Here is a 25,983-nt window from a genome sequence, read left to right on the forward strand (position 1 = left end):
CTAGGATTGAGAAGGATGATATGTGGATGGAAAGGGAAAGTGTAGGGTGGCTCTTATGGGGAAGAGTATTCTCACACATGTGTGAGAACCCAAGGTCAAAGATGAGCTGGAGGTGGAAAATGAATTGAGCATGCAAGTTCATTTAAGTGGGTTGTCACATGTGGACTTGGGTAGGTGTGAAGAATTTAAAATTGTGGAAAATGGTTAATGAGGATTAGGCCTTGATTAATTATTTTTATGAAGGGGTTAGCAAGTAAATTTATAGGAATCAAAATATTAACCAATTAATTGTAAATTAATTGACTAATTGGGCTTAGGAGGAAATTTGAAGAGTTTGGCTAAGGCTGGGAATTAAATAAAATTTTAGAAGATATGATTAATTGATAGTTGAGGAGGTAAAATTAATTAAATATAATTTAATTAATTAAATATAATTTAATTAATTTTAAGAAGAATGATGAACTAACATAATTAATAAAATTAATTATGTGAGTAAGAATAATTAATTAAATATTAATTTAATTAATATTGGTTGTCTACATTTTGCCCCTCTTTTATGTGGTGGCAATAAGTTGGTGACGGGTAAAAGAATAAGATGCCCTAGTGAATAAAATGAAGTGTCATAGGCAAGATATGGACAAGGGATGCCCCATTAAGGATTTGGTCAAAAAAATTGAATTTTGTGGGGAAATCCTTGAAAGATGGAGGAAAAAGAAAGAGGAGGGGGAATGAAGAAAATGACAAAGGAAAAAACCAAGGAGCAGGGAAAATGGAGCAAAAATGAGGGGATTGGAAGGGTAGAGAAAGAGCATATATATGCCATAAGGGGCCCATGGAAGGGTCATTTGTGCACACCCAATTCACAAGCTAAAGAGACCTTCAAGAAAAAGTGGGAGCATAATGTTGATTATCCCACATCACCTATAGTGAGGAGAGAAGGTCTGAGAGTTCCAACGGCCTCCCAAGCATGGAGCATTGGTGAGTACCCCATCTTGACTTTTCCATTTGGAAGGTTAGGTGAATTTAATTCTAGGTACTAGGATATAAAAGAATTCAAGGCACATATGTTGATCATTGGTTTAGTGTCTACGCCCCTCCAATTGCATCTCCGCCTAGATAGTCATGCTTGCATAGATGGGCACCATCTACATGGGTGGGAAACAGCATGCGCTTATCTCATTCCAAGGATTGACATCTGTGCTAGGGCAGAAAAATGAGTGAAAAGATGAAATAGAACATGCACCTTGATTTTGGCATCTCCACTAGAGAAAACGGTGTCTGCATCTAGGAGACTTCAATAGGTGACTAGGTTAGGTGGAAAGGGGAACATGGTAGGCAAGGGGATGCCCCAACTACCCCTAGAGGGAAAATGGATAGTAAAGGGCTAACTGATGTGGTTTAATGGATGTAGGAGACTCTAGTAGTTGTTGTTGGTTCCCAAATGAGATTACAGTGCAAGAGGCAGAAACCAAGTTGATTCTTCAAATATCTATGGAGAAGCCAACTCCAACTATTAAAATTCTCAAGAACTTGGACCAACTGACAAGGATTCTACAAATCCTTCTACACTTTAGGCTCTGCAAAACCTGAGAGGGTCATCCCTTAAGGAATTTTATGATCTATGCACCATACTCAAGATTCACTAAAACAAAGCATATGATCTAATATGCAGGCTCAACAATAGGGAGAATGCTCAAGGATGGTAAATCCTTCAATGATCCTCAACCTAATTGGAGAATGAGATGGGTACAACACACAATAACATACATGAATTGAAAGGTATTATAATAATCAATAAATTATAGCAAGTTGTCGGTGAGTTTGAAAACAAAACTAACATTAAAGACAATTACAAGCTATGATCAGTGCCTTACTCCATTGGGTACCTGAATTTACAAGATGTAAAATGAAAATATGACATAATTTTATCTAATAGCATAGGATCTAAGATAATATTGCCTTACAATATATCTCATTTGCAATCCTATCCCAAACTACTTATCAAAATCCCTGCATAAGCCCTACCACTCTGCAATTCCACTCAAGCATTTAATCAACTCCTTAGATCAAAGCATGAATAGAAAATACATACACCACAATAGTGCAATGAATGAAAAAACCCTTGATTCTACTCATTCAAAATATGATAGAGTTATACACTGGAGAAATGAGTTTGGATTTTATTTTATTGATTTAATCAGCTATCTTTTGTCATAAAACAATTTAGATATAACTCCTTCAATAACCTGTACAAATCTTGACACTAAATGCTTTTCATTGCTCTGTAAATGACTTTACAACTTGCTCATTTTACCTAGACTCACTACTGGAACCAGAAAAGGAACCCCAAAGGAACCTAAAATCAAAACCATAAAGGGACCAAAAAGGAGCCCTATCTCATGGCCTTCAAATCCCTTTTATAGAAACAAGGGAGCAAACAAGCTACGGGCCAGAGGAGACACCTGTCATTCAAAAAAGACCATTCAGATCTGATTTTGTTACAAAATATTCCTCAATTTCTCAAAATATCCCAACTGCTTGCAAATATTCTTTATGCTCTTTACCATCCTTAGTGTTGTGTCGATGAAAATCTGATATGAGCTCATGATAGATTGGGTTCATTTCCCAAAGAAATAACCGCTGCAAGATGCCAAAATGTTTCACACACACTAGAAAACCCTAACTTTGTACTGTGAGAGCTCATTTCAATCTTTTTTGGTTCTCAAAATAGTCCATGCTCATGCTCAAAATGCCTCTAGTAATTATAAAAGAGCAGAAAATACTCTTTTACTACCCCTCTATTAGCAGACCAGACTTTGTCTGCCATTACCTGCTTGTGCATGTAAAGAAACAATGCCAATTCATTTTAAAATGAATTTTGAATCTCAATCATTGATTTTCCTCTATGTTGGCACATCACATGATCCATACTGGTCAATCTGACATTGACCATCAAATGTGGTAAGCGGACCCATCAAAGTTATGATGCAGCATCTCCAACTCATCACCAGATCACCTCGGTCAATGACCCCCACCTTCTGACTTTTCCTGGCCCACCTTGGACACATGGCATCATCTCATGATGTTGTGTTCCATAATCACCTTGCATTTCTTGATCACGGGGTTACAAGGGTCATTGGATCGGTTCACTGTTTACTTGCCAGCTGTGGTGGTCACTAGTCTTTAGCCAGTTAAACATCAAGTACCTTTTTCCATAGATTTAAAACATAATCATCCGTTGAAGCATGTGCATATAAGAAATCCCTTACTAACTCAGACTTTACCCGCTAGGAACCGGTAACATCAAATGTTTGAAAGGTCAAACCGTCGGCTTAACCTCCCCGCCAAGGACACATGGCATCATCTCGTGATTTTGTAGTCTATATCTCCCTTGCACCTTTGATCGTAGGGAAGCATGGGCCATCAGATCTACCCAATCGTTAACATAAAAGCATCGACCGAAATATTAAAGACTTTAGACTTAGGAAAAATTAAGGCACTGGCAAAAAAATTAAAAGGGACTTGCCTAGGAAATACAATGGCCCCGCCAATGGTAACCGACCCTTAGCTTAAGTGGAAAAAGGTAATGGAGGAATATAACGAGCTTAGGGTTTTTTTTTAACAAGACTTAATTGGAAAATCATAAACCCTAAACACTAAACCTTGTGACACAGAACAGAGGGAAAATTAACTCAAAATGACCAATATTTTAACTAAGGCATGAATATTTTTGCACAGTAACTTTTAGGACTATCAGTGGCTCTTGTTGGGGATGTTCATTTCACTGGAATGAAGCAAGAATCTAGAATATTTGGTGAAGGAGACCATTTTAAAGAGTAGACCAAAAGGAAGTAACCTAGACAGGGCAACTCAAACAGAAAGGAAACTATACTACTTATGTACAAGACCTAAAATAATGCTCAAGGAAAAAAAGCTACTTTAAGAAAGCTAGAGCTTCAAGAATCATCCATGAACAAGCAATTCAAGAAGAAAATGATAACTACTCCATTGGGCATAGAGTCAAAAAGGCTTACTCTACCCCAAGTTGCTTGTGGCCTGAAGATCAAACCACATGTGATGGCCCAAGGCCATCTAAAAAGATCAGCAAATGATTTCCTTGGTCAAATATGTAGTTGTGATCACATTGCATCATGAACAATCTAGGAGTATCGTAGTCATATACATGTTCATGATCAACAAGCTCTTCATACTTCAGCATGTCATAAAAACCCTTTATCTCAGCACACTCTTCACTAATCTAAACTTTATCACCAGACATTACTTGAAATAAACAATACCCATACTCAATGTCTGAAATAAAAACATGTTGAAAACAACATTCATCAAGTTTCATGATAGCCCCATCAAGATAAAAAGGGAAGTGAAACACTTCATACTCTATTCTACAACTAGCATCATGAAAATCGGTCTCTTCATTTGTTTGCACCTCCATAACATATTCATCATTGAATCACTCTTGCAAACATAATACAAATTCATTACAGATGTCAAAGGAATTGATCTCATATGCTGGCTCATCCAACATAGCAATTGGTTTACAAATATCCATATCTGAACAATCAACATTTTAAAACCATTCTAATTCACTTATGTTTCCCATTGACATAGTCATTGATTATTGATTAACATTTTGTACACTCATATCACTATATGATGAAGAAGAATCGTCATTCACCTTCTCAAAAAAACTATCCTCATGCACAACAAAAGATTCTTAATCTAATTTCAATGTGTCATGTGGAGAAACAAGGCAACAATCTTCTTCATCCACTTCACAGCCTTGGATAATATCAATGAACTCCACACTCTCATATTCAATGTCAGCACTTATAACATTAAAATAAAAATCACCCTCATATTCACTAGTTACAAATGTTTCTAAATCAGATTTAAAGAAATCCTCAAAATAGTTAGGATAACAGGTTTCATCACACCTCATTTCATCCTCTCCACTTTCAAATTCTTCACATGAAGCAAAATCTTCATATAAAGAAGACTCACTATATAGCTGATCCATATATTTGTCTGATGTAATCTCTTTATTATTCATAAACTTATGAGTCTCTTCATGCATAGTTGTTTTTAATGGAACAACTGGTATGCAACTATTTAAAATATTATTTTTAGGGACACATACCCTGATTAATTTTGTATATTCATTTTGAATAGAATCATGTGACATATGCACAAGTTGAGACTTACCTTCTTCATTATTTACAACCCTCTTTGTCTTTTCTCCAATTAATGCTTGTGTACGCATTATGGAATCAACAAGGGCTGCTAACTACTGATTCAAAATCTCAAACTCAATCTGATCCACTGCACGAAAAGTTGTTTGTAATGGGATAGTTGGTGCACAACTACTTGTAATATTATTTTCAGGCACACATACCTCAACTAACTCTTCATGTACATTATTTTGGGTAAATTCATGTGGCATAGATACAAGCTAAAAAGTACTTTATTCATTGGAACACACTGTGCACATGTAAAATTCATCTTATAAAAACAAGTAATCAATTAGAAGCAAAAGGGAAATCATGAATCCCTCCTAACCAAAGAATTTAACAAACTAACAATGAAATGATACAACCAAGAAAAATAGGAATTATAAATGAAATCAATAAAAACTCCCTATTCTGTGACTGTGTAGAACTTCCATTGCTCTTCTCCTCTTCATGGTATGATGGCTCTCAGATATTGTGTTGGTAACTTGCAAGTGACACAAAGATTCAAAGTTCGTGATTGTTGAACATGGAGATTGGATGCTCAATTTATAGAAAATTAGAGAAGATTGATTGAAAGGTGGAACAGATTGATCAAGAGGTGTGAACTCAGGTGAGCTCAAATGAAAATTGATAGTTGAACTGCTGATTGTAGGAGTGAAACTCAATAGATTGAATAGATTAATTGAGTCAACTAATTGAGAAAAAGTTGACTGAAAGAAGAAAAAGAATGATTGGAGGAAATAAAGAGGATGACAAAAAAAGCTTAATTTAGAAAAAACTAACTAAAAGATAGAAATAGAGGTTGGAGAGAAATGATTTAATTAATTAATTGATTGAATTAATTAATTTAGTATGTGCTTGCATTTAGATTTAGATTTTTAATTTAATCTTTGCATGAGATTTTAATTCAAATAATTGAATTTATTAATTCAAATTAGTATTTGAATATATTTTGAACTTGACTTTGATTCTCAATTTGGTTTTTGAAATCATGCACGTGTATTTGAATTTGGAAGAAATTAGAAGAATATGAAATTAAATGAAATTAGAATTTGGGGATTTGGAAATGAAAGAATTAATTAGTTAATTAAATAATTTAACGAAACTATTTAATTATTTAGAAATGGAATTTAATTAAATAATAAAGATTATTTAAATTAAAGGATTAAATCACAATTAATTAAATAATAAATATTTAATTAATATTTAGAAGAGGGTTGAATGATTAGATGATTAGAGATAGAAATTGAATAATTAGTAATTTATTTAAATAATAAAGATTATTTAAATTGGGGAATTCATAATTAATTAAATAATAAATATATAACTAATATTTAGGAAATGATTAAAATGATTAAATGATGATATAATAGGAAAATAGAATAATTAATAAGATGATGAGGAAATATGAAATTAGAAGAAATATATTAATTAAATTAATTATATAATAAAGATTATTTAATCAATTAGATGAATAATTAGTACATGATCAATGAGAAATTTTTAGGTGTCTACATTTGCCCCTCTTTGAGACAAAGTAGAAACGACATTGTTTCAAAGAAAACAAAAAATTCTGCCCCACTATGCCTTGGTACTATTGTATAGTGTAAATATGCCCCCTTGGAAAAGGTGGTCGGAAAATTCCAAAATTGAGACCATGTTTTCGATATCAGTGTAATGAGAAAGCATGTGAAATTTCATGTGATTTTGAGATCGTTTGAGTAGGCTATGAGGTGTTTGAACCTGGAGGGGACCACGGGTGTCAAGGTGTCAAAAAAACCCTAATTTTGAGCTATAAATAGAGATTTTTAGGTTTTCATTTGCTCATTTCCACTTTGGTAATTCTTGGTTTTCTCTGCAATTTATGTGCTTTTTTCTGAGTATTTGATCATCATGGCTGGTTATAGAGCTTGATTGCACCTGTCGGACCGAGTAAGTTCATATCAGAGACCTCCTGGGACTGGTGGCATGGTATTTTTCCAATTTTTTTCCTGATTATGCTTGATTTTTCAAAAAAATTCCAAGATCAATTTTTGCTTTGTGTTACGCAATAGCTTGTCGATTTTCACACATTAGTGTTAAGTGTACCACAAACGCTTCAAATGCCATGCATGCGTCCTAAGTGTTACGCATTAGTGTTAACATGTTGCATTCGTGCATATCATTATGCATAAGTGTTTATCATTACGCATGCGCCCATTTCATTATGCATTAGCTTTAATCATTACGCAAGAGTCATATTTGTACTGCATAAGTCATAGCTGTCACACATTCGTTGTATATGTAATTTTTGTCATGCGTTTGAAAATATTTAAGTTTTTCGGGATCCAATATCTAATATTTTGATCATTTTCTCATTGCAGGAGAACATTGGAGTGTTATACTACCGACAGAGCAAACCTAGTGGACTTGATCTTCGAGCTGACTTACTGGATGAGGAGATCGAGCATATCTGATAGCTTGGTCTATACCATGTTTTACATTTGCCAGAGGTTACGGCCAATAGGGCCATGATTACAGCTTTGATAGAGCGGTGGCATTCTGAGACCTATTCTTTTCATCTTCCAACTGGTGAGGCATCCATTACGTTAGAGGATGTATGGCATCTATTGTGTATTCCCATTCATGGTGAGAGAGTTGTATATGACCATGATGATGGCATTGTTGGACTATGTGCACTTTTCAAGTATGAGATTCAAGACTTGCAGATCAGTGGTTGTTATGAGATCCCTTGGGCCCGATTAGACTATGATGACCTGACCATTGTATTATGCGGTATTGTCAGTGCTTTATTGATACCTGATAGATGAGGTCATGGGTTTCTAGTTGGATGGGGCAGAGTGCTCCATGATATGATTGTGCATCATTGACTATATGCTTGGGGTCCTTGTCTACTTGCCATGTTATATTATCAGATGCATGGTATTGTGTATCTTGGATACTGTTCTATTAGTTGTGGTGTTACTTTGCTTCGGACATGGGCATTGGAGCACATTTCTATTTCGAGGCTTGTTATTAATGTAGACTTGCAGCCTGGTGAGCCTTATGCCTTTCGGTATACAGTAGGTATCAGACACAGGGGTTCGGGGAACACCTTGTACTGGAGACATCAATTTGACATATTGCAGCATTTTATTTGGAGACCTTACTTAGATTGCTCCGGTTGGCCTAATGATGTAGTGCACTTGTCTTTCTTCCAATAGCATAGATATCTTATTGGGAGGACCTTTGAGACCCAGCAGATTATCAAGATGTATCTTCTAGGGTGGGTCACAGACAGTTCGGTGAGGTATAGGTGACACCTATGGTTACTGCCTATTTTGCTCATGTATTGTGAGAGGTATCTGATTGGGGTGCTTGCATATAGCCACATGTTGCTTCTACTAAGTTTGATTCTCTACAACCATTACTCTGGGGTTGGGGTAGAGGTGGAGTGGATCTAGGGATGATGGTGGAGTATGATGCGTGGTTTGCTAGGCACGGGCCAGTGCCTTTGACCGATCCTGTTGTTCTAATTACATCACAATAGATTCACTATCCTAGACAGCAGTTGAGAATAGATGTAGGGGAGAGAGATGATGGAGGAGGAGAGGGTGGAGCTAGGGGAGGAGATGGTGGAGATGAGGGAGGAGATGGGGGAGATGAGGGAGATGAGGATGTATACATTTGTGGGGACACCGAGTCTATTAGCAGTGAGGACAGTGATGATTCTTCTGAGTCATCGAGTAGTGAGGATGGAGGTGAGGATGAGGATATATTGGAGCTGGAGGATGTTCCTAGTGCTGAGGATAGGAGAGAATAGGTTGATGATGAGCTGGAGACTCTTAGAGCGTAGGTCCAGAGTTTGGAGGATGAGGTCGCCAGACGAGATATCGAGCGAGAGACCTACCGTGTAGATTATGGTGCTCTTGAGGCTGAGAGAGATCATCTCTAGAGGGAGAGAGATGAGGTAGATCAGAGATGTTAGATTACCATGGATGCCTTTGATCAGCTTTTTAGAGAAGGTACAGATGCACGCGACTAGGCAGATAGGTATTTCACTACTGCGCAAGAGTCTATTTATTATCAGCAGGCATATGAGAGAGCCATCCCTGAAGGTCAAAGAGAGCCTAGCTTTAGTGAATTTATGGGGAGGAGATTGAGTAGATCTACTTCATGATGGACTAGCGGTGGTGGTGTTATGGGACCACCTCGACATCCTGGGGCAGGATCTAGTGGACTGGATCCACCTACTAATAGAGGTAGTGTTGGTTGATCATGTTATCTGAGCCTTTGGGTTTATTTATTGTATTCACACACATTATCATTTTTGAGTTATATATATGACATGCGGGTTTTGATAATGATCTATGTATGTTTTGCTTCTCCTGTATGCTTATATGATGCTATGAGTGTTATGATGTATATCTACTTGATTCTATATGATTATGAATGCAATGGTAGTACATGTATGTATTAATGATGTAAATGGATTTTAAAATGAATGCAAATGACTCTATAATGAATGCTAATGGAATCTATAATGAATGTCATGCTAATGAACTCTATAATGAAATGCAAATGAAATGTCACTAGTACATTTGGGTCAAAATTTTGATGGCAAATCGTCAGAATTCCGACAAAATTTCATCGCACTACCGACAAAAAAAGTCGTCGAAAACTTTTTGTCGGAATTTCCGACTATCCTTGTGGTCGTCGCAATTCTGACATCACCTCCAACCTTTCCGATGGCTGCCATGGATGCTCATACCTAGAAAGAATACTGTTGCGATCTCGGCCTATCATTGGAATTTTGACTCCAAAGGGTAAAATTCCGACAGAGGAGTGTCGTCGAATGCACAACATCCTCGTCGGAACTCTCCTGGAGGCCGTCGTACCCGACGATAGGCCGAGTTCTCAGAATTTTTTTTTTATAGAAAAAGATTGACATTGGTATCTCTCTTCTATCTCTCTTCTCTATCCCTCTCTACTATCTCTCTTCTCTCTCCCCTCTCTAGGTCTCTTTCTCCATCCCTCTCTTCTTCTCTCCCTCTCTACTTTTCTTTCTCTACCCTCTCCAGGTCATTATCTCTTCCTCTCACCTTCTCTCTCTCTCTCTCACCTCTATAGGTCTCACCTTCCATTCCTCCACCATTACCCATGTTGTCAAGTTGCAAGATATTTCCCAAACTACTTGGTTTCTAGGGTTGATTTGCTTAAGTGTTGGAGTCGGAGTTAGATGAGACCTACATGATTAAGCAGTATTAAGTGATCAAGTCACCAAGATCTCAATTGTAAACATGACTAGGTTCTAGGGTTTTAGGGTAGCATAGGTCAAGATTGAGGTATGGTGGTCAAGAATTATCTTCCAATGACAAAAGACATCCAAATGATGAAGAATGAAGCTGATGAACTCATAGAAGTTTGGAGGAGATAATTTGACTAAGTTAAAATTTTGTGTAAGTCATGGTCATGATACTAGCTTGCTCATCAAGAGCAATTTGTGCGAATGAACCCTAGAAATGTGCCCATGCTAGAGAAGCAAGAATTCCAATAAAACCTAAGGCAATGCTAGTATGGGGTCAAAATTAAAGAATTAGGGTACAAAAAACAAAATTTGGCTAAGTCGAGATGTTGCTCAAGGATGACCTAAATCATGGAGTGTAAATCAATCATGAAACATGAGAATGGATAGGTCTTGACCCAAGCAACGTAAGTCCCCCTTGTGATTCCAGAAGATATCACATCACAATCATTGAGTCTATCTACAATATAAAGTCAAGACTTGACTATTGGAGTCTTGGAGTCATCCCATTTGATCACGTAGTTTAGCACTTGGGAGGATTTTGTTCAAGAGAGGATAGAATACTTAGTATTTTATTTTGTGTTGCATAGTGCATAAAAAACACATCAACAGAAACCATTGAAAGGTTTGGTTAAAGCCTTCGAATCACAATCTCTACTAGAAGCTATCAAGAGTGCCTAGAGTTTGGAAACTTTAGTATCCAAGAACATAATTCATAAGGCACCACTTTTAGAGCAACCAAAGAAGCCTATCAATGTAATATTTTTTATACCTTGGATATGTTTTATCCTAATTGTGATATTCCACTATTAAAAAGCTTAATTAGGTAATATTTTTACTTAGGTAGAATAAGATAATGAGTTACACATTCTCCTTCTTTGATTGAGATTCTACTTTTTCCTTGTCACAAATTTGGAAACTTGGATAAGCAATTTCTTTTTTTGGTTTTCTACCTCTTCATGATCCTCATGGGTTTGGAATCTTGGAAGCTATATATTGTAGGTTTTTCCTCGATTAACATATCAAATGAAACTATTGTGAGCTTTCATATCTTAACATACCAAGGGCTTAAGTTTGGGGACGACAGGGGGATGATGAAGGGGGCGGGGTGGGATGCAAATATATATACAACTTAAAAAATTAATTATAAAAGGATGTGTATAGAATAAGTATGACAACTATAAATAAAACTTTGCCACACTATGTAAATTTTACAATAAAATTTAAAAATATGTCAATGATTGTATTGAAATTTGAACATTAACAATGGTGGTAGAGTTTTGGAACTTTGGGAACAAACTAAGAATAAGTATAAGAATTGCAGATGAAACTTTGGCATACTAAGTGTTTAAACTAGTCAACATAAAAAAAATGGAAATGATTGCATTAACAATAAGAATGGTGGGTAGAAGTTTGGGGTCAATGGGTAATGCCGCTTGTGGGGGGTTAGGGGGCATTGCCAAACCTTTAATATGGATGACATTTTCACAATAATTTCACCATTTTTGTTTAGAATTGGAGTTTCTAATTGGGGGCCATGGGAGACTCATAGGCATCCTCAAGATGGTCAAGAGACTCCTTGGAGTCCCTAGGATGTCCCTAAGTGGTGCGGCAAGGGGATGTTTCCCCTAAGTATTGCATCCTGAAAAAATAGGGATTTTGGAGGGGGGGAAGGGGTCCCCGTGTTTCAATGGTTTCAAAAGATTCTAAGTTTTTTTTTTTATCTTGTCATAACAAAATATACTCCTCTTGCATCCTTGGATGATTTGAAAATTGAAAACAATTTGACAAGAAAAAACTAACTTCTAAAGTTTAGACTTAGTTTTGTTTTTTTATCCAAGTCACTACAACATTTCAATGATCAAAGTAGCTTTTTTTTGGTGGTTTGGAAGCATCCAAAAGGCTTGCAAAATTCAATATTATCTTTCATTCCACCAAAATTGGAGGTCAAGAAGCATGCTCACAAACAAGGATTTGTTTGTAACTTAAGGCAATCAACTAGTTTTTGGGGCATTTTTCAGGTCTAAAGAACCTACCATTGTGTCAAAAAGGCCCATAAGACCCCATTTTCATCTAAAACTTGTCTCTTTTGGTCATAGTAGCATTTAAGGAAAAAAAAATCACACAACCAATGATATGCCTATACCATACATATTTGAGTTAAAATAAAAATAAAAAATTGACAAGGTTTGGAGACCATTGAACAATTTGGGAGATTGCTAATACATACACTCAATTTATAAAGTCTCAATTTGATGTACTTAATCTTTGAGAGGCCTATACAAAAGCATTTTGTAATTGCGAACTAAGATAAATTTCCATTTTTGGCAGTTTTCATCATGGATTATGGTATTAAATTCTGACATTCTATTGTCAAGATAAATTCAGATAAATTCTGACATTCTATTGTCAAGATAAATCACATCACCTCAATAATTGAACTGTAACAATAAGATTGCATACAAAGTGTAGGTTTGCTATGAAACATGTTAAAAGGATTAAACTATTTCAATTAATACAAACACTGGAACTATTAAACAGCAATAGCTTGTTGGTAATCAAGATTTTGGACTATACCCACATTTTACACCTTTTCATACAGTTACAAAGAACATAGAAAACATGTACGTGGAACTACAGATTCCAACATATGTAAAAATACAACAATCTAAATAAGAATGGGAAGCATGTGGAGAATGGTTAAGACATGCATAAATAAAAGGAAACTGAAAATCTCTCAATGTGTATCACAAACAAATCAAGGAAAAAAGCTTTTAGGCAGGGGACAGATATGATCATAAAAATTTCAAAACTTCTAAAGTATAGAGCATTTGAGATTTTATAGAGAATGCGTTAATTCAGCTTTATTCATGATGAGGCATATTCACAACTTTTGTAGTCGCACCATGGTGTTGTTTGTGTTGGCTCTGTTGGACCCTGCAATTAAGATTCAATATACGTACATTATTCAATAAGATTAACTGTGCAACATAATGAAATATTGAAAAGTGTGTTATCTTATTAAGCTTCACTTTGTTTCAAGAATAGTTTAATATTCTCTACTTAATAGGGCCAACCACGTGAAGGTGGAAGCTCATTTGGCCCCTCCCCCCCCTAACATCACTCTAAATTCCCCGTTAACATCTAACATTCATTCATTCTTTCATCCATTATTAAAATATAACATTCATTCATTATCACATAATGTTCATTAACACATAAAATTCATTAACTTTCATTAAAATGCAACATTCATCAATAATCATCAACACATATCATTCATGAACATTCATTAGCACATAATTACATTCATTAACACATAAAAATCAGTCATTATCAAATAAGGTAGATTACAATCATTTATTTCTTTGTTTTTTCTTTGAAGCTATGAAAAGACTAAGTGGAACATCAGTTTCTTCATCATTTCCCCCATCTTAAAATGTTCTACCCTCTTCTCGTGCTCTTGATGTATGCCTAGTCCTATACAAAGGACGAGGATGTTGAACCAAAGGGGGGTCCTCTGCAATAACAAAGAATTGGGTTAAATTCAAAAAAATAAATTATTATTGTTACAAGTATTTCATTAATTTAAAGAACACAACCGTTACACTCTTTACCTGATGGGGCCACATCATTTTGTCTAGCCTCAACCTCGACATGCTGAACACCCTCTAGATCCTCTGGAGTTGAAATATGAAATGTTACATTAATCAATACACCAATTGCAATTAAATTTGTTTAAAGGAATAATAGTGGTCCTCTTTACCTGATTGGGGAACATCACGTTCCTGATGTTGTCTACCCTGATCATGCTCCACTTGGTCACCACCGACTACATGCTCTAAAATATTAACAATAAAGGTTACATTAATTACTACACTAATTTTCAATTTAAGATGTTTAATTGTATTAATAATTACATAAAAAAATTTGAATAGCAAATGAATACCTCCACTACTAGGATGCACATCCGGACCTTCATGTATAGGTTCTGTTCCATGATTATCATGCTGCATTCCAATGTCACGCACAGTGTTATCATTGCTTGCTTTTTTTTAAAAAATATAGTCACTTTATGTTGAAACTTAACATCAAATAGATTATTGGTTAAGTATTCAATTTGAAATAATTTTCATTTAGCTTATTTACCATTATGACAGATGCATCAGAATCCCATGTTTGCCCACTCAATTCTTGTAGCCGTTCAACCATGGCTATATACCCTTGCTGGTATCCAATTCTCTTGTCATCTTCTGTGTGCCCTCTATTGAATTCAGAGCCCTGCATTTTTGCTTAGTATTGTGAATTTTGCTTGTATTGTTTGATAAAAAAAAAATTGTTTACAATTTATAAATATTTTGATGTGATACTTAATTTACTGATTCTTACAATTCATGCGGCAAGTTTCATATAACCACCAGAGCCAAGTTTGTGTTGCCCATGCTTTTCTTGTCTTTCCTTGGTTTCCTTTGACGTGTCACTCAATCTATGAAAAGTTTGAAATATGTTAGATTATATAAATATAATGAATAATTAGTACATATTCACATTCTTAATAGTATCACATACCTTCTTCTGGCGTCTGGTGGTGTATTTCCTTTTTTCCTTTCAATTCTCTCCTTTGCATCCAAAATCAGGTCCTTCCACTCCCTCTGTGGAATCATGGGGGGACACTCATACTTTACATTCTTCTCTAAATGTGTCTTGTATTGGTCCCTCACATACTTTAGATATGTGCCAGCTTTTTCCAAGAGCTTAGTCTTGTCGAATGTGTCATTTCCAAACAACCCTACCATACGGTTTGTGAGTTCATCTTTTAACTTTTTTTCTTGATCATTCCACCTTTAAAGCAAAAACAAACCTGTTAGATTTAGAAAGAAACTGAAGCTACCTTTGATATAGTTCAAGAAATGGATAAAAGGAAAACTATTCTAGCAATGATATGAAATCAAAATAGGGGATAAGGGTTAGTTCACATATGATGTTCCACCTTTTACGTATGGTGGGCCCAAATATCTACAATGTAATGTCATTAAGATTTTTATAAAAAATATCATTTCCTGCAAAAAAAACATGGGATCATTAGTCCAAAATGAGTGATCGGTAAGTAAATTACAATTAGACTATATATAATAATAATTTTAAAGTACCTGGAACCTTCTGTATCTTCAAGGGAATCAATTCTTCGTCGCTCACCACCAATGTGGCCTGCAACATTCCCATACTAGCAATACAGGAAGATCCAGGAAATGATGGTATGTTATCACCAGTACTCGCCTCTGGCGCATCCTCATGTGCATCTCCTGCCATAGTAAATGAATCCACTATGAAATGCATCCAAGAAAGAACACTTCAAGGGTAATAAACACATAATGAAAGAGAGAGAAAAAGAGGGATCTACCACCAATGGGTGGGTCAACACAAGCCGGTGCAACAAACGATGTCTGCATGCTACATGTTGCCAACATTCCAGTCGGCAATATAGTTGGGGTCGACCTCGGACCCATGTCAGCACTTGAAGAGTAATACATTAAATATGTAAAACATTAAAAAAGAAAGTTCACAAGTCCAAAGGAGTAGTTTTAATATATAGAACATGGTCATCACCTGAACTAGCCGCAATACCTTGATCATCGCCACCAGGATGATGAGGCCCTATAAATTTCTGTAAAAACAACACATACATATTTTAGTTAATGATATAAAAGAGAAAAAAATATAAACCATTATTGAACTTTTGTTATGATTAAAGCTTTCATTACTACTTACTTTCAAGTTTTCCATGGTCCACAACAATAGTTGCACCCTCTCTGTTATCTCATCAGTCTAAGGGCTTATGGTTGCCAAATCAACAATCTCTTGTCTAATTTTTCTAATATTCTTTTGTACAAATTGTATAGGGTTTGCGCTAAGTGTGATGTCATCAGTTCATAACACTGTTGAGCGCCCCACATCCCTATGGAGGTGTTGAGGTACTGCACATTCCTTTCCCTTATCCCGAACATCCGTTTGTGACAAGAATATAATTAACACTATCAAAATTACTTCAAAACACTCAAGAAAAGATCATAATGTAACAGATGCTTCTATCTAATTTGTACAATTAAAATGAGGTTTACCTTCTTTGTAGAAGTGTCGGGACCTACACCCCTATCTGTGCTATGTGGTGGATCCATGTGGCCTTGTGACAAAGAAAAAATATAAAAACGTTAGCGAAATGAAACCAATAGACTTAGCAAAAAAACTTAATAATACAATGGTTTATTGGATTCATTAATTGGAAGTTGGCTTAAATGGTGTATATAGTGCGTACCACCCTCATGATAGTAACTTTGTTTGTCTCTATATGATTCAAATTGTAATCGATTAGCAGCTCTTCCCTTGCACTTATTGATTTTATCGCACATACAAACACACAATTTCACTCACATGCCTCAAATATGAAATTGGGTTGCTTATTAGTTGACCCAGGTCATGTACTATTTATAAAACCTATAATATTCCCTATTGCTTTTAGCCTTCCATCAATGTATACAGCCACTCGTTTACTTTGATCATTATCTTTTTGTTGTATACAATTGGCTGACAGTGCATACCTACACATACTTTTTTTATATCGAACAATCTGTATCCAATCATTATAATTGTAACAAGGTCCAACAAACTCCATCAATTCAGCAACTTTGTTGTAACAGACCTTTATGTTGTCCATGGAAAATAGGCCCAAACCATGTAACGATGAAGGTTCTATGCGATATATCCTCTCATTAACACAAAAATCAGTGTCTATTGGAGGAAGTTCCTTGGGTACACATTGTTTCAGTAGATGTTTGTACCTCAAGGGCACCTCAATGCCGCCTTTGGTCTCATCATCATAAGAACATGACCCCCCTTGAGCAAGAAAAAATTCCATGTGTTTATTGAATTTTCTTATAATCTTTTGACCTCTAGTTGATCTCCCTATTTGAGATCTACTACATGTCTCACTTTCCTCTTCTATTCCTGCATTTCCCTCACTCAAGAAATACACATATGACAAATACCTATTTGGTGATACATGTGCACCATCAAATGAGAGAGTTAGTTGGTAATGAGAGAGATGTTTTGCAAATGAGGGTAATATTGATGAAGAAGTCGGCCATAAAGTTGATGTTGAGATTAAAATTTGAGTAAGTCCAACTGGGGCCTCAAGTGTTGATAACTGTATTAAATTTGCTACTAATGTTGAGGTTTGAAAAACTGAGGAAGTTTGTTTTTCTTGTAATTTTTTAAAAATATATTATTTCTATAAGGTGTATTGACTTATACCTGTCGATCCATGAGACTGTGCAAGATCCTCGTCAAAGGGGTTCAGGTTCCTGCACCAACAATTGAGCATCATAAGCATTACATTTGTAATTTGATAAACAATAAATACTGCAGTATCATAAGCATCATAAGCATCACATATGTATCATCATATATGTAATTGAGCATCATAAGAATCACATATGTATCATCATAAACATGTAATCCATCACATATGTATCATAAATCACCATCCATCACATAGCTAATAAGTAGTCCGCATTCCATAAATAAACACAAAGTTCAAAAAATGTCACATGTATCATCATAAGCATGTAATCCATCACATGTGTATTTTAAATCACCATCTATCACATAGCTAGAGGTGCATCATGAATTAATTAAGTAATGGCATTAGAATTCAAAACATATGAATTATTTATGTAACCATATAAGTCAAATCAATTTCTATCAAGATATCAATATTAAATAGATAATATAATAATCGCATCTCATACATTTCATTCATGTCATTGATCTTCTTCTTCATCCAACTCATCATCATGACCATGATGATGATGATGATGATGATGATGATGATGATGATGATGATGATGATGATGATGATGATGATGATCATCATCATCATCATCATCATCATCATCATCATCATCGTCGTCATCATCATCATCATCATCATCATCATCATCATCATCATCATCATCATCATCATCATCGTCGTCGTCGTCGTCGTTGTTGTCATCGTCATTGTGTTCTTCATCGTCATCATCATCACCATCACCGACACCATCATGATCACCATCACCAACACCATCACCGACACCATCACCATCACCATCACCATCACCATCACTATCATCATCAACAGCAGCAACATCATCATCACTAGCTTCTTCTTCGTGTACATTTCCGTCAGGAACATCATCAGTAACTATCGATTGTGATCATCATCTATATCATCTTCTACTTCTTCGGTATCTTCTTCTTCCATCACATTATACATTATCGACCTTCCTCTTGGATCATGTCTAACAACAAATGACCAACCCGGTTTATGTGGAACCTCCGAGTAAAATACCATTGTAAATCCATTATCATGTTCAATAACAATTCTATCAGGATCATTTTTATTCAGTCGTAGCCTATACCATTTGACGACGAATAGAACTAATTTGAAGGAATTAAAGTCACACTCAAGTATATCGTCCAAAATTCCATAGTATCGATTTTGAGACTCTTGAGGATGTATGTCATTTCTAGATGAAATATTGGTCACCTCAAACACTGCAGTTATCCCAAAATCACAAGTTTTCTTCATGTCATCCAACTGTTTGATGCAAAATTTATGACCATTGCAGCACATAGCCTTGTGGTGTTTGACCTGCAATATGTATAACATATTAAAATTATTGCATCATGAGTTGATAAACATACGGGTGATTAATAAAATTATACGTACCTATTGATCTCTTAAACCATATGCTAAATCAATTTCCTTTGTGTAACATTGGAATCTCCATTACGATGAGCTTCTTTAACCAATGAAGCGACACCATCCCATGTTAATGTGTGACCAGAATGTTGACATCGTTCAATCCACACTGTCATCCAATCAAGATTGTTTGCAATATACAAATGTAGTACATCCCACTCCCGACCAACTGTACAAATAATTAATAGACCACTTACAACTGATTTATTTAGAAGATGAAGAATTAATTTACTACAATAACATCTTATAATTACCTCTCACTTTCTTCAATCTACCTTTCCCCATCAAGATCTCCCCTTCAAATTTATTAATGGGGTTGGGATCCCAAATGCGATCTACATGGATTTTTGCTGCAAACTTAGGAAGATATTCAGTAATGTACACCATAGTTTGGTATACCATATATCCCTCCACCATAGAACCCTCAGGATGTGCTCTTTGTTGAACCAAAGCCTTCAAAATTTTCAAGTGCCTCTCAACCATCCACATTGACCTAGTGTGTACAGGTCCACACAATTTGATCTCCTCAACTTGGTGTATGAGGTAGTGTTCTTGTGCATTGAAAAAAGTTGAAGGTAGACACTTTTGGATTTCACACATTAGATGAGGGATTTTTCTCTTCCAATATTTTATATCTTCCTTGTGGATTTCTTTAGATGACAACCACCTAAAAGAGATTGAAGATGCAAAAATATATAAACGAGACTTTACAAAATAATATACAATATATTGCATAACAATTAAAACAAATGGCAAATATAATATCTATACAACAAATTGAACAAACATCACTACTTACCTCATGTATTTTCCAAGATCATATATGACTTGCTTGATATTATTGTCGAAGTGGTCTAGGAGAGATAGAGGTAGAACATACTGCAACAATTATAAAATGATCTTTTCATTGTTTTCTAACATAATACAATGAAAAGTACATGGGCAGTATACAAATATATAGTAAATACATAAGAATGTGAATTACCTTAATGAAGGTATGCCAATCATGCATTTTCATCCTTGGCCCAAATTCACTCTTCTTTGATATGAGATTGTTTATGTTCGCAGCAAATCCTGTGGGAAATCAAATTTTTTCGTATGACTTCTTTTATAGAATTGCTTTGCTACTCCGTTAATAACCAAGGAAGGGCACTTATATTAATCTAATCTCCATTACTATTTGATTGAATGACATTTTTCATTGCATGATTGGATTCCACAATGTCACTACAAATTTTGACAATTTTTTCTTTGTCACGCCTTCCATCCAATATTTTCCATAATGTCTCTATTATATTCTTTCCAATATGCATTGTATCAAACAAATGCACAATTTGTAGCTGCTCATAGTAAGGCAACCTACTGAATTATCTAGGATAACTTTTTAGTCCCTTTGGAAGGTGGCCATCCATGCCTTGATGACCTTCAGTATCATCAATTACATCATCAGTAAACAAAATACGATAGAAAAATTCAAATTCCAAACATAAACCATTAGATGGAATGACATTACCTTGACGATTAATTCTATTATATTCCAACTTCCATAAGTGAGGAGTCATTCTTCATGGCTTTGATGTAGTCTCTTCTTTCCCATTGAAAAGATGTTTTTCAGTATTCTGGTACTTATGATTTTTGTGAAGGAAGTGCCTATACTCATCAAACACCTGCTTTCCTAAACTTTTTGAATGACAGGATTTCATCTTTGGACCACAAACTGGACATGCAAATTTTCCCTTTGTTTGAAGACCTACAAGATAATGTATAATTCTCTTAAATCTGTTAATTTTTATAATTATAATTATCATGCGCAACTTGAACACTATAATGTACCACAAAAATGTGTTAGCCCTGGGGCATCATGTATTGTCCATACAAGCATTGCATGGAATTGAAATTGTCTTTGTCCTATTGGTCTAGAGATGTCATACATGGTCACACCATTCCATAACTCCAGCAACTTGTTGATAAGAGGCTCAATATATACATTCATATCTTTACCTTGGTACTTGCCTAGTGGAATGAACAAAAACATTACATAATTATTATGACCATTTTACTGCAATATTTATAATTAAATGTAGATGACTATTAAATGATAAAATACCTGGAACAATCATTGCCAACATTATGTGCTCCCTCTTTATTGACATCCATGGAGGAATATTATTGTTGATAACAAAAATAGGCCACACTGAGTAAACATATCTCAACTCTCCAAATGGATTGACACCGTCCGCTGCCAATGAAAGCCTAAGATTACAAGGTTCTTCTTTAAAGTGTGGCCTCTTTTCCTCTATGTCCATAAATGTTGAACCATCCACAGGCATTCAAATAATGTCATCTTGACTTCTATTGTGTGCATGGTAATCCCTAAATTGTGCCAAGCTAGTGCACCTGAATAATCGTTGCATACGTGGAATAATGGGAATATAACGAAGAACCTTGCGAGGCACCTTTTTTGTTATTTGATCTATTCAATATCTACTGATATGACATTTAGGGCATTCTGTTCCAAATTCATGTTGTTTATGATATATAATATGATCATTGGGACAAGCATCTATTGTTTGATACTCCATTCCAATATCTTTCATAATGGCAGATAATTCTCGGTATGAGCAAGGTAGAATATTTGATGGTGGTAAGAAAAACTCACCTATCAATCTACAACAAAAAAAAAAGTTTGAGGTGTTAATATAAAGAATATTAATGGTACATGATTCACCATTTATTAACTGTAATGACATGTATGACACACCTTAGCATATGTGAGATTGTTATGTTGGATAAACCATTCATAACCTTCAAGTTCACCAACAACAATACAGTAGAGAGAAGAGTTGTTTGGGAGCCTTTGTAAAGGGGCTCATATGCCTTCTCAAGAAGAGGTAAATCATGAACATCAAGGTCATCCTGATCATCATGATCAGCTATGCTAGTACTAAATGTGTCATGGATCAATGTATTTGTACCATCATCCTCAATTGTGTTTTCTGGTGCATGATCGTCATCTTCCATGGGATCATTATCTTCAGCTTCGATATTCACACCTCCATGTTCCTCCACTTCAAAAACCATATTCTCAGGGTTTTGTTGATCCATGCCATGTGCTCCAGGGTGCTCCACCTATATAAAATTGATATACATAAATAAATTGTGATCATGATCTCATTATCAAGTGATTTCTTATGTATATAAATTGTTAAAACGATATAATGAACAACTTACTAGTGGATGATAATCATGTCCCCCTTCAATGTGACCATGCTACCTACAATGTTTCTTAGCTATTTTGATTAGAAGTCTTCTAGTCTTTAAGCCCTTACAAATTTTGCAAGGACAATAACATTTCCCATCACCTTTTCTTTTCAAGTTAGACCATAATCTAGCAATTGTCTCCTTATTTTGTTCTTCGCTGATATTATCTGACATGGTCTTTCTTCACAAGCAAAAAAATTAGGCTATGGAAACTTTAGTGCAAAAGCTTCACAAAAATTGCAAATTGAACCAAAACCATTTAACTCTTCTTTTTCATCTTAAAACGTTGAGCTTAATAGAGAACGTATTTAATGTAGCTGATTGTGTGAATTTCTGAGCATTGTGTCTGCAAATTCTTACTAAAAGTTAACCTATTGCAGACTTTCTGAGAGACATTTTTGAGTATTCTAAGCAAAGCATTTATTTTAACATACACTTATTCATCCATATTGCAAGGATAACAATACAAGGCTCACATATTGGTCTAAGAGGATGCCATGGTCTCACAAAGTAACTAGGAACCATATGAAATAATGGTCTTGAATCCACACACAACTAGGGAGGATCCATACAATTATATATGACTTCCCCCTTGTTTGTTTAATGGGATTAGCCTCCAAGACATAACTATCAATAATCACTAAGAATGTACAAGTGGATCGTAGCTACCCATACAACAAACACTTACCCCTATCCTCAAATTTTCCCAATGTTTGATTCCTTATATACACTCATCCAAGGTTATCTACGTCGATATTGGTGAGGAATCACATCACAACAAAGAAGGAAACATTTAAAAATAGCAAGAGTTTCACTAAACTACCAAAGATCATAAATATTGAAAGAAAGAAAAAATAGTACCAATAATAAGTCAAATAAATGTGTTCAATTCCAATAGAAAATCAAACATAGCCACAATAACTATACAATAGAGAAAACTCACAATAGTGATTAAACTAATTCAAACAAGATAAAATAAAATTGTTGGCCCATGCAACAAAGATGAGAGATCATCAATAATTGAAGGAAACTTCACAATCCTTAAAAGTGCACATTACATAACTATACAACTAGAAATTGTGGCTAATTAGAGTGAAGATTCATCATGACTCCAATAATAGTCCCTCATGTGTGCATTTGTGGCATGAACACAAAAACTCCCAGATGGCATGGCCATGTACCTAATGGAGAAGACATGCCTAGGCTACATGCCCAAAAAATATGACTATAATAATAGTCCCTCATGCATGCATTTGTGGCCTGCACACTACAAATCCTAACATATCATGGCAATACACCTCATAGAGAAGACACACCTAGGGCCAAATTGCACATAGCAACGTGCCTCACAAAGAAGACATGCATAGGGCACATGCCACATAGCAAGGTATCTTATGGAAAAATGTGCATGCATGTCACACACCAAAGATATATGTATACATCATGAGGCACATTCATATGTTATCAAACACAACCTATTGTATCTAACATGAGTTCCTCTCTACATGTGTGCAAATCTTCCAACACTAATCGCCACTAAGAAGGAATAATATAAAATGCATCTTCAAATATTTGTGTGTGTGTGTGGAATTGTGTCTTTGAACCCAAATCACTACCATCACCTACACTATATCAAAACATAAGTATGGTGTGACATCATATCTATTTGCATAATGTCAAAACACATGCAAACATGAAAATCATCATAGCATGACAAAAATCAATCTCCACATGTTGGAACAAAGATATAAATAAGATAATAGGGTAAGAGGAAACCCGTACCAAGAACCAGATACCAACTATCGGTAATGCCATCAAGATAAATGTAGGATAGGATACCACTATGAGCCATCCAATGGTCCATTCTATGAGGAGAACTAGGGGATACTATCTTTGAAAGGTGTGGTCAATAGAGATAATCCCTACTAATGCCACAATATGTCACCATAGCTTCTTGAGTTTTCCATTCTTCTACTTAACACCACATTTATTGAGTTCCTCAACAGCGAGGTTGGTTCTCAATAGGATGCACAAACATGTAAACACACAAGCATGGTTTCATCATACTTGTACAACAATACAAATTCATTTTTCTAGTTAATTACTTAGTGTAAAAATAACTCCATTACATAACATAGGGCAATAATCACCATAAGTTTTCAAATAAATTGCCCAAACATCAATTGGAGTTACCCTTTCTAAGGTACAAACATAATTTATTTATAACTTCAAAATTAAAATAATCATAATACATCCAAATAAGTTCAATAGTGCATGGAAATAGACAACATGATCCATAATTAAACCCATAAATTACCCTAATTGGATATGCTAATAAAATGGTGTCTCAAATAATAGAGATTATGTTGGACCTATAATAGAGATCTGGACTTTGTTTCATCATACACAAGCATGGTTTCATCATACTTGTATCCAAATATACCATCCATAGATAGGTACTCAGTACCACAATCTCATGGGTACCCTTTTAGCTGAATTTACCCTATATTTAGGTGAATCTACCCTTGTATCATTCCTTGATCTAGTATGTCATTCCACCAATCAATAATTTTTCCATATTCTTGGGAGAATACACTATCCCTTAGGTGAATATGCCATATCCTTAAATGAATCCTCCTTGTCATCATCCTAAGTCCTCTTTTTTTTAAGTCTTATCCCTTCATCTTTAGGAAAATCCACCTATCCTTATGTGAATCTACTTTCTCTTAGGTGAATCTATTTCACATAAATCATTTATCTTATCCATCTTTCTTACGCAAATGGTGAATTTTTCCTATCCTTAGATGACTACACTCCCATTTAGGTGAATCTATCTACTTTTAGTCTCCTTCCATTATTTTGTCCAAATTTGTATCCTCTAGTTTACATGAATCTACTTGTTCTTAGGAAAATCAACCCTATCATTCTAAGGAAAATTCACCTTTTCATCATCCTTAATCATCTACCTTTCAAGTGTATAGTCCATCCATCATTGGGAGAATCTAACATATTATTGGGAAAATCCACTCCCTCTTAGGTGAATCCACCTTTTCCACCTTCTCATTAATCTATTATTTGTTCTAAGAAGGACACAAAAGTGGATAGAAAACAATAGAGGAGATAGTACTCAGACAAGTACTAAGGAATTGCATTAGTGACATGTCACAAATGTGAGTTATACATGTTCCAAATTGATTGATTCTCATGAAGGAACTAAGTTATCTACAATAAATAGCCACCCAAGAAACCCATTTGCTTTAGGCAAACTATCTTCTTAGTAGTAGCTTAATTCTTGAGACACTTGATTTAGATATGATCTTGTAAATGGTGTTAAAAAGAGTAATTAGTCACCAACCGACCACACTCTTCATTTGTATATTTAAGAATTA

The sequence above is a fragment of the Cryptomeria japonica genome, chromosome 6, assembly GCF_030272615.1.
Source record: "Cryptomeria japonica chromosome 6, Sugi_1.0, whole genome shotgun sequence".
Classification (NCBI taxonomy): Eukaryota; Viridiplantae; Streptophyta; class Pinopsida; order Cupressales; family Cupressaceae; genus Cryptomeria; species Cryptomeria japonica.